The sequence below is a fragment of the Trachurus trachurus genome, assembly GCF_905171665.1.
Source record: "Trachurus trachurus genome assembly, chromosome: 12".
Lineage (NCBI taxonomy): Eukaryota > Metazoa > Chordata > Actinopteri > Carangiformes > Carangidae > Trachurus > Trachurus trachurus.
In genome coordinates, this window is record NC_139908.1 from 14,359,167 (window position 1) to 14,374,517 (window position 15,351).

Here is a 15,351-nt window from a genome sequence, read left to right on the forward strand (position 1 = left end):
GAAACGGTTCTTCTGCTGCTGCTGCTGCTGCTGCTTCTTCTGCTTCCGTCGGTTAAAGCTCAAGGCCGCCACCTGCTGCTGCGGAGTGGGAGTGGGATTTTGGTTTTCTACCTCTGTATATCAAATGAAGGCATAAAGTAAGTGTTTTCTCTCTCATGTGTCTAATGTGTAATGAAATTTATTTCAGGGGTAGCATATTTTCATTTCATTATTGGATATTCCAATATCCTATCAAATAATGCTCCCACTAGGCTACTCTATATGCATTCATGTAGGCTCACCCATGGAATACATCCATGCTATCACCTCACTGTAACTACGAGAGAGAAATTGACCAATAGGAGACATCCGGGCCGCATGGCTCCTATTGGTCAATTTCTCTGCAGGCCTGCAGCCTATAGAGAGAATGGATTTTTTTTTCATTCCTTTGCTCTTCACATTGTGTGAACGCCTTGCAACCCATTTTCTGTTGCTGACTGTGAATGCACATACATTTTATTGAACTGTAGCCCACCTCAAAGCAAACAATAATGCAACAGTTTAAGCTTAATCCTCTTTAGAGACTTAAACATACTGTATATCCGTACTCAAGTCTCTTTCTCTGTTATTTTTCACTCTCTTTCTTTCTCAGTTTTTTTTTTCATTTTTACATTTTTCAATCATTTATTGCACAGACCCAGAAAAATGTTTTCGTTTACGTATATTCAGTCCCATCGAAATCAACATTTTCTGGTTGCCATTTCACCTGACACCATTTCACCATTTGTTTTGTGGTACAGAGAAATTGACTCCCTTACTTTTGCATTAAACTCTGTGACAATAAGATTTCATACTGCCAGTCCAGTCGGGTAGCCTACTGTATTCATCACAGTTGCCCTTTTATTTGGAAATGAATTTAAAAGCATTGTTTGTCTTATCTGTCAAGTGAACTCCATCACTTTATTATTTATTTGTTAACCCCTTTATCATTATTCACAATGTCCATGTAGTCCAGTGGTACACAATGTAAAACCCATGAACCCATGAAGTAAACAAACTCTCCAGGCATGTACGAATGAGAAAAACAAAGCATAAAATCATTGCCCTAATATGCCTTTATATCAGCATTATGTTGACTATATATTTATATAACTCAAAACCCACGAGGCCAAGGACAACAATCAGTGCTTTTCTTTGTATTGCATAAATTTTCATGAAGTGAGTACATAGGACACTTCAGCAGGCAAAGCCGACCCATCCGTGCAACAACTGTCACACTTATGCTACTGAAATCCTGAAATATGCTACAAGATTTCTTCCTCCTCCAAAAAATAAATAATAATCATTTCAGTCCACGGCACAAATATAAGCTCAGAGACAGAATAACTAAGTTTCAGTAGGGATTGTCTTCTGTCTTTAAACATCACTTTTTTTCTTTCTTTCTTTCTTTCCTTTTTTTTTTTTTTTTTTTTTTTACATATGCACAAGGAAATTAGTACATGACAAAGCTGTAATTTGTCATTCCTCATGCTGATGACATAACAAAACAGAGCTTTCTGACCATTCAAAAATATCGCTCTCTGAAAGCTTACACAGAATATCCTCACAGCCTTGAATTGAAATTAGTCTTACACAACCAGTTGAATCTGTAAGGAGATCAAATATGAGATCCAATATGAGTTTTTAGTTCTAGATTTAGCCTAAAACCGTTTAGGATGAATCATTTTGTCATATTTTGTCCCTGAAAGTCTCCATGTAATCTGTGCTCTTACTTCTTCAGCACATTGATCACTGGGTAAATGTCAGTGATGTCCCCGAAATGTGAGGCAGAGAAAACAAAACACTCACTAAAATCTGAGCATATTATTCATTAGTAGCCAGCCCTGACCGTGTCGCTCTTCCTGCTCTTAAACAAACATGTTTTGAGCTCACAGGAATATGCTTATTCTCAAAAGAGTTGTTGCTGAAGCAGTAGCTGACAATGCACCACTGGTCAGTCTGTCATTTGTGTTTGGTCACAACTTTCTGTTGTTTCTAACCAGCCACAGTTCATGTTTTTTTTTTTTTAACCACCCAGTGGAAATGTGTCCTTTGGATGATAACACTGACACTAATATGGCAGCCAAAACGTGTGCAGCGCTGTTTGAAGTCAGTGGGCTGATGTTCAGTAAATAAGTCAACACCATGGCAACAGCCTGGAGCTAATGCCATTCATATTCCCTCACAGAGCCTGGCTGCGGTGGCCTGGAGCCAAATCTGTTCAGGGAGCTGAGAGGGATGCGGGGTTTTTTTTTTGCATGCAGGCAATAGGTGCAGCAAGCCACCTATAGGATCAGCTTTTGTTTTTAAAGGTGATTTGAGTGATAAAGCCCAAGGGGATTAAGATACGAAGCTGGCAAGGATGAGAAGGTTGTGGTGGTTTTGACTTGGCATTAAAATAAACAGGGTGTTGGCATCAGTGTGCTATCAGGTCAGCCTCCAAAGCTCCTGGCAGTGTCTTAACTCTCAGTTTTCCCCACAAGTGGATGTCAAACCCTCATGTTGAAACCACGCTCCTGACTCACCGGCTTCATCTCCACGTGAAGCGGTTCAGGCAATTTATTCTCTGATGTTGCTTATTATTCATGTGACAGAGCTTTTAACGTTCCTGTCGATGAGTATCATGGAGTACATGTGAAAGAAAATAGAGTGGCATGTTTTGATTTTTCCTTTTGGGAGCGTGGCTAAACAACACACCCACCTCTTGCAAATCCCCTGAGAGCCACAGCATTGATTTTCACAAACTATGACGATCAGATCTGTAAATGACAAATATGAATAGATCTATGTAGGCCAAGCTAAGCTGCATCCTGAGCTATAGGGAACTCACAGCTGAGTGTCTGACCTTTAACTAAGATCTCTGCTGTTAGCTGTGTCAGCGATGACATGGCTCTAGTTAGTGCACTGGTTCAGGCAGTCGGAGACTAAATGGGCACTAAATGAAAGTCATTAGGAAAACAGATGTCAACACGTCTCAGGTTGGATTTTTATAAAGATGTTCTCCAGCAGTGTGTGTGTGTGTATCAGTGTGTGTAGCAGATGCTTCCTCTAAGCCTTGGAGATTGAAGGGAATGTTTAAATTAAGAGATTATTGAGCTGATGGTTTGTAAAGCTAAGCCTTTAAATGGGGGTAGCAGTTAAATATTCCTCCATCCTATCTGTGTCGATTTAATTATTTATCAACCGGCTCTTTAAAAGGGCTGGACTTGGGTTCAGTGGACCTTTTAAAAATAGTCCAAACATCCAATTAGTATCGCAAGTGATGTGCTGCAGCATATCAGGCAGGCATGTCCCTCCAGCACGCCTCCAAATGCTGGTTTGATTTTCCATGCCAGACGCTGTACATCCAAAGAGCGAATTAATCTCAGAAATCTGATAACAGCTCCTCCAAAAAGTTTGGGATGTCCATGTGAGAAGAAATAGCGGCTTTGGAGTTTTTGCATCCCATGAAATGATTACATCAGAACTGTGAACTGTGAGAAGTGCTGTGAATGCTGAAACTGTGAGAACTGTTATTTTTAAGTGCTATAAATGAGAGGTAGATCACCAGCCATGCCTCTGAATTAAGGTCTATAAAACATCTTGTCACTCAGTGAGGCTGTGCACAAAGCCCTATAATTAGTTCTTAACAACAAATCCTGCAGAAAATGCCTCTGGATCTGCAACCAGTGTGCATCATGCAGCCGTGAGTAACCTGGTGAGGAAGACATCGCGTCTTGGGGGCTGTTGAAGAGAGGGTCACAGCCTGGTCTTGGGTTCCCCGGGCTGGCATGGTGCTGTGAACGAGGTAGTGCCACCCTTAGTGACAGCAGCAGATGGTGAGAGGGCCCCGGGCTGCGGGCTTTGCCCCCAGGCTCCTGGGCACACAGACAGAGCAGCCATGCACAAAATACCCAGCCACTGATTGGACCGTGCCTCTTAAGATGCCATGGGGTGATAAGACGCTGAGAGGAGCAAGCGCTTACATGCTTGAGAAGACTTATAATTATGTTAACCCGGTAGTTACTTTGGACCCTCCTCTCACCCATCATTGTATTGTAGCTTATCAGGTCAGTAAATAGGACGTAGGTTGGAGCACATTCTGTAAACAAAGGCATTTCATGGATCTTCATATGGAGAAATATATGGAGTACAATGGAATAATCACACTTATGTAAGGCAGCAATTACAATTTGAATTTCTAATTCATGCAAGGGAGGAAAAATATCATGCTACACATAGTTTTTTATTGTGCTTTTTTAAATAGGCTGCTCATTCCCCCAATGTAAAGATTGTAGGTCATTTTGTGAATTGTTGCTGAAAATCAGCACGCTGAAATCTGAATGTACATACAGTAACTGATACGAAAAATGCTGGGAGTCATGATTCAAAGGGCAATAAAGCAAAATTATGAAGTGCACATTTCCACAACTGATGCTAAGCCTTTTGCTGAGACTTCGTCTTTGCTGTATAAGGAGAATCCGGCTTTGCGCTTCCTTTAGTGTAAAAAAAAACAAACTGCAGACTGCACATACATTCGGTCAAACTTTCAATTACTTGATATTCTGGGTGCTAAAAGGCAGTTTCCCTTCAAGGCTCCAGCAGTTAATCTTGCTGCAAGTGCCAGCATTAAGGCGATAATCATGGGACATGTGACAAAAGCACAAAAAAAATGTCCCTTGGGATTTCTCCAAACAGCCGCTCTCAAACCTCGCTGCTTTACGTGTTTCTGGACTTTTTTGTTTTGATCAAGCTGCAAACAGCCTGTAGAATATCTTTGCCGAGCATTGTGGCCAAACACAGCTGGATTACTTCTCATTAACACTGCAGCGAACCCGCTGGGCTGTGGTTAATACACGAGACTTAATGGCCATTTTCAGTTTCATCTTCTCTACACTTTTAGGGGAGGGTTATATGCAGTGACAGATGCCCAGAATTAAAGCCCACAGAGCAGAATTAACTTTTCATGTATTTCCTCCTCACATCCTTGTTGTTTTTCTTTTTGGTCGTTGCTTGCACGGCCCCGGGCTCACTTCTTCTTCTGGTGTCTTAATTGCAATTTCATCAAGAATTTAAAGCCATGTAGGCATCCCCTATTCTTGTCACTGTCACTCCAAACTAGCCACCCCAGGGGGACTTCAAGGGTATTTAAAGCAGCTATTGTGTGGTGTAAGATAAGTCAGGAGCAGCTTGGGGAAGACTTACTTTCATCATTGTGGTACTGCCGGACCTCCTATCCCCCCCTCTCGAAGCCATCCTTCTCTCACTCTCTCTTTCATGGCTTTATCACTCAAAGGCTCAAGCAGCTCAGCAGAATATAAATGAACAAGGGCTGTAAGATGTGGAAAGACGGAAAAGGTCGTGGCAAAAATTGCATGTGCACATCAGCGCTGGGGCTGTTACAAGGACTGCTCTTTCATGATTCACACCACTTATTGCAGTCGTGTTGATGCAATATGACAATTTGGCATTACAGATTAATCACCCCTGTCCGTGGTCCGTGGCGAATGGGAATCTGTTGGATGTTGGGACATGAACTGAGATGTAATGTGTTAATTAGTGAGCTTTGAAGGAGCTGGTAGGTGAGGCTTACCACTGGACAGAGCATCCAATCCAATCCAGTCTCATTGTCGACCATCCCCTGGCTTCAGCTTCATATCTAATGGACTAACATGAAATTGGCATGAAAACCCTAAATGTCAAACTACTCGTTTAAGGTTACAGTTCACACACACACACACAGGAATATTGATTAAAGCTAACCTTAAAACAGCATCCTTCCCTCTCTCACCCCGTCACGCACGCACACACATCCGTCCACATGACCCTCTCTACCTACCATATGCTTCACGCAGATAGTACACACAGCTGGCATTTCTTTTCTCTCGCCCTGTTTTTCTTTCACACACACTCAAGCAGTGACTCATGAATAAAAAGCACAGAGAGAGCAGAGAGCAACTCACACACAGCTGCACACACTTACAAATAAAAAGAGGCACATGTACTGTATGTGTGTGTGTGCAGGAAGATATAGCAAAAGCCCTGAACTCCGGGAGCCACGGTTCAGGAAAGGCATCGGCTTGTTTTGTAAATGAGCGCTAATGAATAAAAAGCTTATCTGCACTCCACCGTAATCAAAACATATGTGGAAAAATCTGTACTTGCCTGTGTGAATATGTCTTAATATGAATGACAGTGATCATTGGCAGCCATCTATCGGGCCGGACCATATGTTGCTTTGGGTGGGGAGGGAATGAGGGCTTACTGCAAAGCCTGCCTTATCCTCTGGCATTACAGTCTCTAAGAAAGGATTTACTCTTTAATTCTTGATTAGATAGAATTTTCTCCCCAGTGTGCGAGCACAGTGATACACAGAGCACAGATAACCTTCCCTATTGGGGAAGTGCGTTTGTGTGTTTGTGTGTCCTTTGGCATTGCTCCCTCTTTTAGACTAAGAGATGCACAGCACACACACACAAACAACATGCGCACACATGCACACACAATAACCTGGCCCCCCTGGTGTGCCATCCCATTTAGTGCCTGGGCTTTTAACACATTGTGATAGGGCTATTATTAGAAGCAATGGATTATCAATCAGGAATTAATCCTGATTGATGCGTTTCGCCCCAACTGGAAAAGGACCACACTCACTGCTACACTGTTTGTTTTCATCTTTTTAATGAGAGGAGAAGGTGGCTCTGTCTTTTTTTTCTTCTCTTTTTTCTTTTTTCAGGAGGTGACATGAGAGATCTCTTTTTCTTCTCTCTGATCAAACCTCTATACTTCTACCAGTTTCTCCTTCTCAGGAACGTGAGGAGACCACTGAGGAAGACATTCATTTATTTAGTTCCTTCGCTCGTTTATCTTCCTCCCCCTCGCCTCTTTGCCTGACTGGTTGCTGAGCTGACTGACTGTCTGGATGGTTGGCTCCCTCTCTCACTGGACTCTCACTGGCAGTTCACTCACACACTGCGTGAGCTTCGCTGAGGCTGGGGTGGAGAGAGACAGTCGGGTTGCTCAGGCTTTGGAAAGTGGGATCTCTGCTGGGTTTCTCCCTCTGTCTGTTTCGGTGGACTATTAGATGAGAGCAGGGGAACTCTTTGGCTCTCTCTCCTCCAGCACTGACCACTGACCTTCACTAACTGTGCTGCATCCATGACTTTACATACCTGGCTGGTGTATGGGCTTGGATTTATCTTGGTTTGGACACTCTGCTTGACACGAGGTAAGCGGGAAGAGACGTACGGAGAATTTTGTAGTGCATGGAGGCATATGAGTTGGCTGTGCATGTGTGTGTTTGAGCGTGCACGTGCATGTGTAGCTTTGTAAGCAGGCTTAGCACTAATGATATCACAAATACAGTAGTCTACAGCCTTTTGCATGCAAAGTAATCAGTAATAAATGCATGGTCAAACGGGAAATATACTACTAGGTATTTATACCCATTAAGTACAAAAAGTAGAGAAAATATGTGACTTTAAATGTTTGCAAAACGTACACAAAGCAGTAGAATGATAGATAATAGGCTTGTGAATGCTCCATTCAAAAAACAACATAATGGATGACATTATTATAATGAACGACTACGTTCAAAGGTGACTCCAATAAATATGCCTTTGTTCTGAATGTAATTGACTTGGGAGTTCAAATCTTGGTCTCCTAACAATAGATGATATCCATAGCTGGCAAACTAAATTTCCCTATAGGGCAATAACGATTGACCTGACTCGGCTTGTCTGCAACCTTTGTTTCATTGAGGGGCCGAACAAGAGGAAACTGGGCTGATCTTGTGCACTGAGATGTTGCTTCTCTCGATTTATATCTCAGCGATCGGAGTCAGATCACCTCTGATCCCAGCTCCAAATCGGAGGGTGAAGTGAGCTCCATGGCAGATTAATGATATGGTCTGTACCAATAAGGCGGCATCCACAAAGCCAGTAAATGAGGCAACCAATAGCTGACGATGGGTACACTGCAGTGTATTATGAACAGTATCATATTTCCAGATTAATGTAATGTCTATTAATTTCCTTTTATATTTCATGATAAGTATAAGATATATCATAGCCATGTCATGTAATCCAACCAAACGTAATCCAACAACTGTGATTTAAAACAAACACATGACCTTAACATTACACACACCATAATTGCACAACATTTATCACCTATTAGGCATTGTATCTTTATTGATTATATTATATTATTGTAGTCGTATTGCATTCAGTGCTTCTAAAAAAGCAATACACATTAATATGATAAAACAGGGCAAAGTATCACCTTTCCTAAATTAAATCCAAATGTTTTAATGGTGTTAAGGTTAAGATCATTTTTCTTCTCAGATGAAAATCTGTAAAGCATATGATTATGTATATAATTGGCCCTAAAATGAAATGTAGTTAAATTACACGTGACTTCAAAACCAATAGTGCTTGATACTAAATGCTAAGTCAGATTTAGGTCGCAATATATTTTGATATATTCAGAGTTAATCAACATTTGCAATGCATACTGGGAGGAGGATGTGGTGTTTACTCATAATAAATTGCGTGGTACCATGGGGGCTGAATGTCTTTCCAATATGTCCTCATTATGTTGATAAATGCTCATACCGGGGAGCTCATCAATGTTTCATACGTGGAACAACATTGCATCTCAGTGAATTGTTAAATAGGGTTGCTCTGCCAGATGTAAATGGCCATTCGGCTGCTTTTTCATTTCCCCTACCATTACCCCAGCTCTTAATGAAATACTCCAGTATTTATGAGAGGTTTCTCTGCATAGTGTATCACCAACAGGGGACTATCAGGGCACTGTGACACATCCCCTAAAGGCTGGCATGTGCTCTCTGTCCCTGTGAGGCTTTACATTGATTCCAGCAGATTTCTAAAGTGATTTTTGTAAGAGCATTTGCCTGGGATTAGTTTGCTCCTGAAAGCTCCATCAGAGCTTTTGGTGGGCTATTTAACAGAGCCGTGGCGGCGAGAGGCTCGCGTCCGCTCCCTGCCCTAGCTCTGAGTCCACACAGGGCTGCACAGATAAAGAGAGAGGATTGGTTTCAGCCAAAGCTGATCGTCTATCTTGTGTGTGTGGGATTTTGGAGGTCAGGCACAGGTGTGTGAGGGGTCTGAATTTACAGATAATCCCTTTAAGCTCTGGTGGATTTGTTCTGTTTAGGCTTAGCCTTACTTTCTTGAGAGAGTTAGACATTTGTGAGGTGAAACGCAAGGGAGAACTTAAGATGAAAGACATCTGTGGAGCATTTTATTTTCGTAAAGGTATACTTCAAAATCCTTTTGTATTGTGATCCGGTGTGTCTCAGCTCTTCTTTTAGCAGCACAAGGAATAAAACCTATTTTGGCAAATGATCACATGAACTGAGCCTATCAATTTAGGCATGGAGTTGAGAGGGAAAAGTAAACAGCATTATCTGGCTGCATGTTGGTTTAGCCCCTCTCAAGTCCTCCTCCGTGCTGTGGCTTCTACCACTTATAGGGTGCTGAGTGGTAGAGACGCAGCTTTGAGATCACAAGCTGGAGCCGGCAGACAGACAGATTGGGATGGGGTGTACTTCTCAGGGTGAGTCACTCTTAAGAGGAGAGGAGAGGAGAAGAGAAGAGAAGAGAAGAGAAGAGAAGAGAAGAGAAGAGAAGAGAAGAGAAGAGAAGAGAAGAGAAGAGAAGAGAAGAGAAGAGAAGAGTATTCAGAGTTTATAAGTCAAGATGAGGGCAAATATCAAACTCCAGAGCAATGCTCCTTGTTGGAACAGTGACATGAGACTCTTAATGTCTTGGAGATGTACTTCTCTTAAAATACAATGTAAGAAACAGGCTTCAGTTGAAGGTTTCAGCTGAAGGCAGTATTTTTCTTGAAGGGTTGTCTCCTCTGCACCATTTAAGTGCTGCATAGCTTGAGTAAGAAGGACTATGATGATACAATTTAAGGCTAATTCTCAGCTTCCCTAAGAAGATCATTCAAATTTAAATCAGACTAAATGCAAATGATGTAGATTTTTTTTACTGACTGAGTAAAAGTGGCTGATTGGGGTTGATTCACAACTTGGAAAACTGCAGCTCTGTAATAACACAATCACCAATACACAGACTGCTAGCCTACTGTAGGTGAGTCATTTTAGGCCATCAGCAGGACAAGTCTGGCAGTCAACACTTTGATGTGTGAGGTTTTAAACACAGCATGACACACACGCACACACACACACATAGTGGAATTAAGAGAAATCCAAAAAGGCAAGATTATGTGCAGTCAGATACAACAGTTTTAAAAAGGCAGTTTAAACTGTTATTTAATGCGTTCAGTGGGTACATAAGGAGAACAGTCATGAAAATGAATGACAACAAATTAGCAGCAGTATACAGTGTAATGGTATATCGCTAATGATAAGGCTGCACTGGCAAATAGCATCAAGAAATCAGTCATGGTTTGAAGCTGGGTTAAGATACACAAAGGGTGTATGGATGCCAGTAATTGGCATTCAACCTTATGTGACCCTCGTGATAATCAGCTCTCAGTGGCCGCCAGACTCTCCACATCTCCTGCCTGTTATCTTCCCAACATTTTATGCACATTGCTCTGTCTAAAAGTGGCAGGGAAAGTAGGCCTACTATCCTTGCTTTTGTATCCTTGTGGCATCACACAACCAGGCCGACACATTGTGGTGAATTGGACCGAAAACAAGTTGTTTTCATGTGTGTGTTGTGTTTCCTCTGCAGTCCAGGGGCTGCAGTGCTATGGCTGCAACATCATCCAGGGTCAGAGGTACGTGGACGTGGGCTGCTCCAACCCAGAGGTCATCACCTGCACCCACTCACACAAGGGCTTCAAACACCGTTTCTGCATTAAGACAGAGAGCAGTGAGTAGACCTTGTATGAAGAATACAGAGTGACTAATAAACTGCAAACATCCTCTTCATTCCCCTTCTCTTCTTTTCTGTTCTCTTCTCTTCTCTTCGCTAATGCATCTGTGTATGCTACTTATTTGGAGAATATTTATGGGGGTAGCAGCTTAATAAATGATGAATTCACTCTGGCGTGCCACTGGACATTGGCATAATCATTTTTAATCATACTTTCATGTAAATGTTCTTTGTTCGCTGACGTGAATATTCTATTTCTCTGTGCACCGAGGGTAGTTACGTAACCCTACTTTGGTGTGCTTTGCTGAGTAAATTATAAGTCACTCATTGTTTGATGTTAAGCCAAATGGAGGATGTGGACGTCCAGGACAGGATGGTGATGGTCAGATGAGTAGTTCTGCTGATATCCATGGAAGCGTGGACAATCCAGCTGTTTGCTTGACGCCTCAGAGATCGTGCTCACGTTGAAAGGGCTGATGAGGCACCTTCCTCCTTATCGTGCTGAGGAACAAGAGGCTAAGACGAGGGCGGGCTGACAGCAGCGTGTCCAACTAAACACACTATGATGATGACGACAACTTTTGTCAAAGTCTCAAAGCAGTGTCTTGGTATTAATCTGAGGCCAGTCAGCCTGTTAATCTCGGTGTGACCCTGCCAAAACACAAATCAGACAGACGCTGGTGACGTTCCAGTATAGAGTCTTAGAGTTCTAGTCTCCTTTGTGCTCAGACACGAGACATCTGTCCTGAAATCATAATCACTCCTTCTCTCCTGAGTGACGCCCTCTCACTTCTAAGTGGTCTCCTACCTAAACTGAAGTAAGGTCTCCTGACAGGCAGAAAAACGCCTCAATGAATATGCACTTAATGTGATGTGATGTTAAGAAAGGCCAGACGCAGAGGCATCATCATAACTTAAACTGAAATGACACTCAGTAGAGCACGTACCTCTGCAAGGCCAAGGACAAACATTGTCTTTTATTATACAGACCTTCACCCAGTTGTGCAAAGTCATCTTAACAACATATACAAGTTTAATTTTTCTAACATTAAAGCCCCAGTAGCCTATACGGAGCTTTTAACTGGATACGCAAAAGTCTCTGGTTTCTGCTGATGTGTCTCTGTTACCTACAACAGCAAATGGGCCCATCAGTGTGAAGATACGCTATTTCTGAGTAGTCTTCTATACCTATGGAAGGCATCGTCGGGTCGGACCACTGACGAAACAATACCAATAGATACATTACTACGCACGCTGCAGATAGCTGCTAAAAAAAAAAAGTTTTCAAAGCAAGTCCCATCTTCTTTCCGACGTTTCCAAAACAAATCTACACGCGCCGGCCAGACAAATGTCTTCACAACAGTGGGAAATGCAGTCTTCATTCCGGCAAAACACCACCGCTTTCGTCCACAGGGGCCGCCAAAATCAACACTAAATGAAAAGTCTGTACAGGGGCTTTAAGATCCAATATTATATCATGAAAAACTGATTTAAAAAAAACATCCAACCTTGCAATGTTTTACCTTACCATTCTCAGATCTGCCATTCAGTGAGTTCTTCCCAGGCCGATGTGCCAATGTCCCCTAAGTCTGATGAGAATCAGTTCAGTAGCCTAATTATAATACCTAATCCGGCTGAAAAACAAACAGACAGACACAGGTAAAAACATAAACTCCTTGGTGGAGATAATGAGGAAGCCAGGCTGATCTACTTAGGGTTGGCCCAGATCACTCTTTGTTTTCAACTTGGATTTGGAACAACAACCAGTTCTTAGTTCCCTGTGGCTGGACGATGTCACATTTAGACATTTAGAAAGTGACCAGTAGAAATACGATAGAGAAAATGAAGTAGGGCAACGATTTCCATTTATTTATAATTCACTAATGCCAGCGAGTACTGCTGTTGTCAGATTCAAATTATGCATTTTAATTCCACTGGTTCTTAGCTGCGGGGACTCAGAACAGTCAAAATATCGCACAGACTGTAATACAGTAATTATTAGATGCCAGTTATCAGTCCTGTGCTTTTCTTTAAGACTATTTGACAACCAAAAGTGAGAGAGACTCTAGTGGATTTGCAGCTCTCACATGAGCATGGATTAAGAAAAGGCTGAACTGTCTTTGTATATTTTTTTAGTATGCTCCCTTTTTAATGAAGATATTAGGCTACATTTTTTTAATGCAGACCTGATTTGATACTCAGAATTTTGTGCCAGCACTTTTTAAACCTTTCCTAATGTATTTGTCAAAGGTTTGGTTTCTCATCTGTGAGGGCATACCCTGTGGAGTGTGCCTTTAAGATCTATTACTGGCCTCCTCATTACACACTTGCAGTATTTGGTGCTTACTTGTGCTTTTTTTTCTTGCTGAGCCAAACACCAGCTTGTCACTCTTCACTGACTGACTGACTGACTTGTCTCTCTCCTCTGTCCTTCCAGCGGCCCTGGGTATTGTCCTGACCAGTGGTTGTGCCACATCCAGACACTGCCAGCAACAAGAGCTGCCAGGGGTGCGCATCCACTGCTGTGACTCAGACCTATGTAACAGCGCCCCCTCCTGGCACACAAGCACACTCCACTACATATGTGCACTGTTGAGCCTCTTGCTGCTGAGGATGTGGTTGTGATATGGAGTCGTGTCGGAGAAGAACACAACACAAACGGACTAATGGGAGGGACGTTTTGTATGAGAAGCTCTCACGTGTTCTCTTTGCTGCAGATGTTTAGGGCTGAATGAGTGTTTGACTCAGTGCGGTGTTACAGGTGAACACCTTGAAATAAGTAGCTTTTGTCACACTGGTAGCTTGGACTTACAGTCAAAGAAATGGCTAAATAATCCTGTGAATAAGTTTGATCATAACAATGATGAAGCAGCTTGCAGTCATCAATGAGTTTATTGTGCACATCCACTTTCTCAAATGTAGCTTGAAGTACAGTATAAGGGATATTATGGGACATTTTGTTGCCAAAGAAGGAATAAACCTTCTTTAGAGTTACATGTCACTTCATGAAATAAAATTAAAAAAAACTTTAAGTAAAGACATCCATATGAGCATAAAAAACACTGACTTTTGTTAAGGGGTAGATCCACGTGTATACTGTAAGACATAAATCCCTCTTCTCTGTTAAGGAGTTCATTATCTCTCTCAAGATCAAGTCTTTGTGTGCGGTATGTTCTTTTTAAGTCACGGGCAATTTACTTTGCAAAATGAAAGATATTTTTTTAGTTTGCTGTCCAGTTCTCCAGGCTGAGCTTGGGAAAGCACACTGCATGTGGTTCAATGTATGACTGTGAGAAATATTGTACAGTGAAAGCATGTAATGTTGTGAGTTGCTGTATTAAATTATTTCATATTTTTCAAAAGAAAATGACCTTGAAGTCTACAGTTTCTTTTATTCCTGGATGCACCATGAACATCCTCACCTTATTTGGGATTTTCACAATTTTACATGAGAAAACTCAACAACTGATGGGAAAGGTGTTTAACATAATCTGACATGGACATAATACAATAAATAGAATAAACATAAGCAAATTTACAGACATGACTAATATAGGGTCTTCACTATTTGAGGACTATGTAGGCTACATACCATATGAGCTGTAGCCTGCATCACAAATCTACCATGTAGAGCATTGTGTTTTATTACCCAATAGGCTACCAGTCCCACTACCTGACAATAATAGACAAGCACCGCTGGAACAATTCTGTCTTACCTGAGGATAGTTTGGCAGAATGGATGCTTTCCAATTCCAGTTGTTTAATAAACAACTCATACCCTTGGGTTCTTTTCTTTCTTTTTAATTTGGCATGTCTACCTTCCTCTAGATCAGCTACAGGTGTCTTTTTTAACAAATTATTAGGCCAAGATGTTATCAGGGCTGCAAATGAGTGAAATACTGTAGATTTTTTTTTTTAATTGTAAACCTTGATCAAATCCACATTTACATAAACCATTAAAATTGTTTTACTAATTGTTAGTCTATTTTAATGGTTTATGTAAATGTGGATTTGATCAAGGTTTACAATTGGGTGCTTTTGTGATGTTCTGAGTATTTTAGTTATTGTAGCCTGTGTAGTGTAAAAGTAAAAATCTGTTTGTAGCCTAATGCAGTTTCACACAGGCTAGCCTAGGACAGCTGGGGATCCAGATAACAATAGGCTCATCTAAATGATGGTTAGGCCAAAAATAAGAGTTTGTGTGGCTCCAAAAAGCTAAAACTATCATTTCAATATCAATTTGATATGAGCACATAGCCTACAGGTAAAATGATGCTGAAACAGTAGGCCTACCTGAACCCAGGTCTGACCACTCAGTCTTCTGTCTCATGATTTCACCAAAGCGATGAATATATAATCTGATGCGGCACTTAATCGGTGCTAAGTAGCATACTAATACGGTATGCATGAATACACCTGTGCAGGTGAGATTGCCATCCACGAAGGAGTGTAGCTACACCATTGGTGCACTCACCGC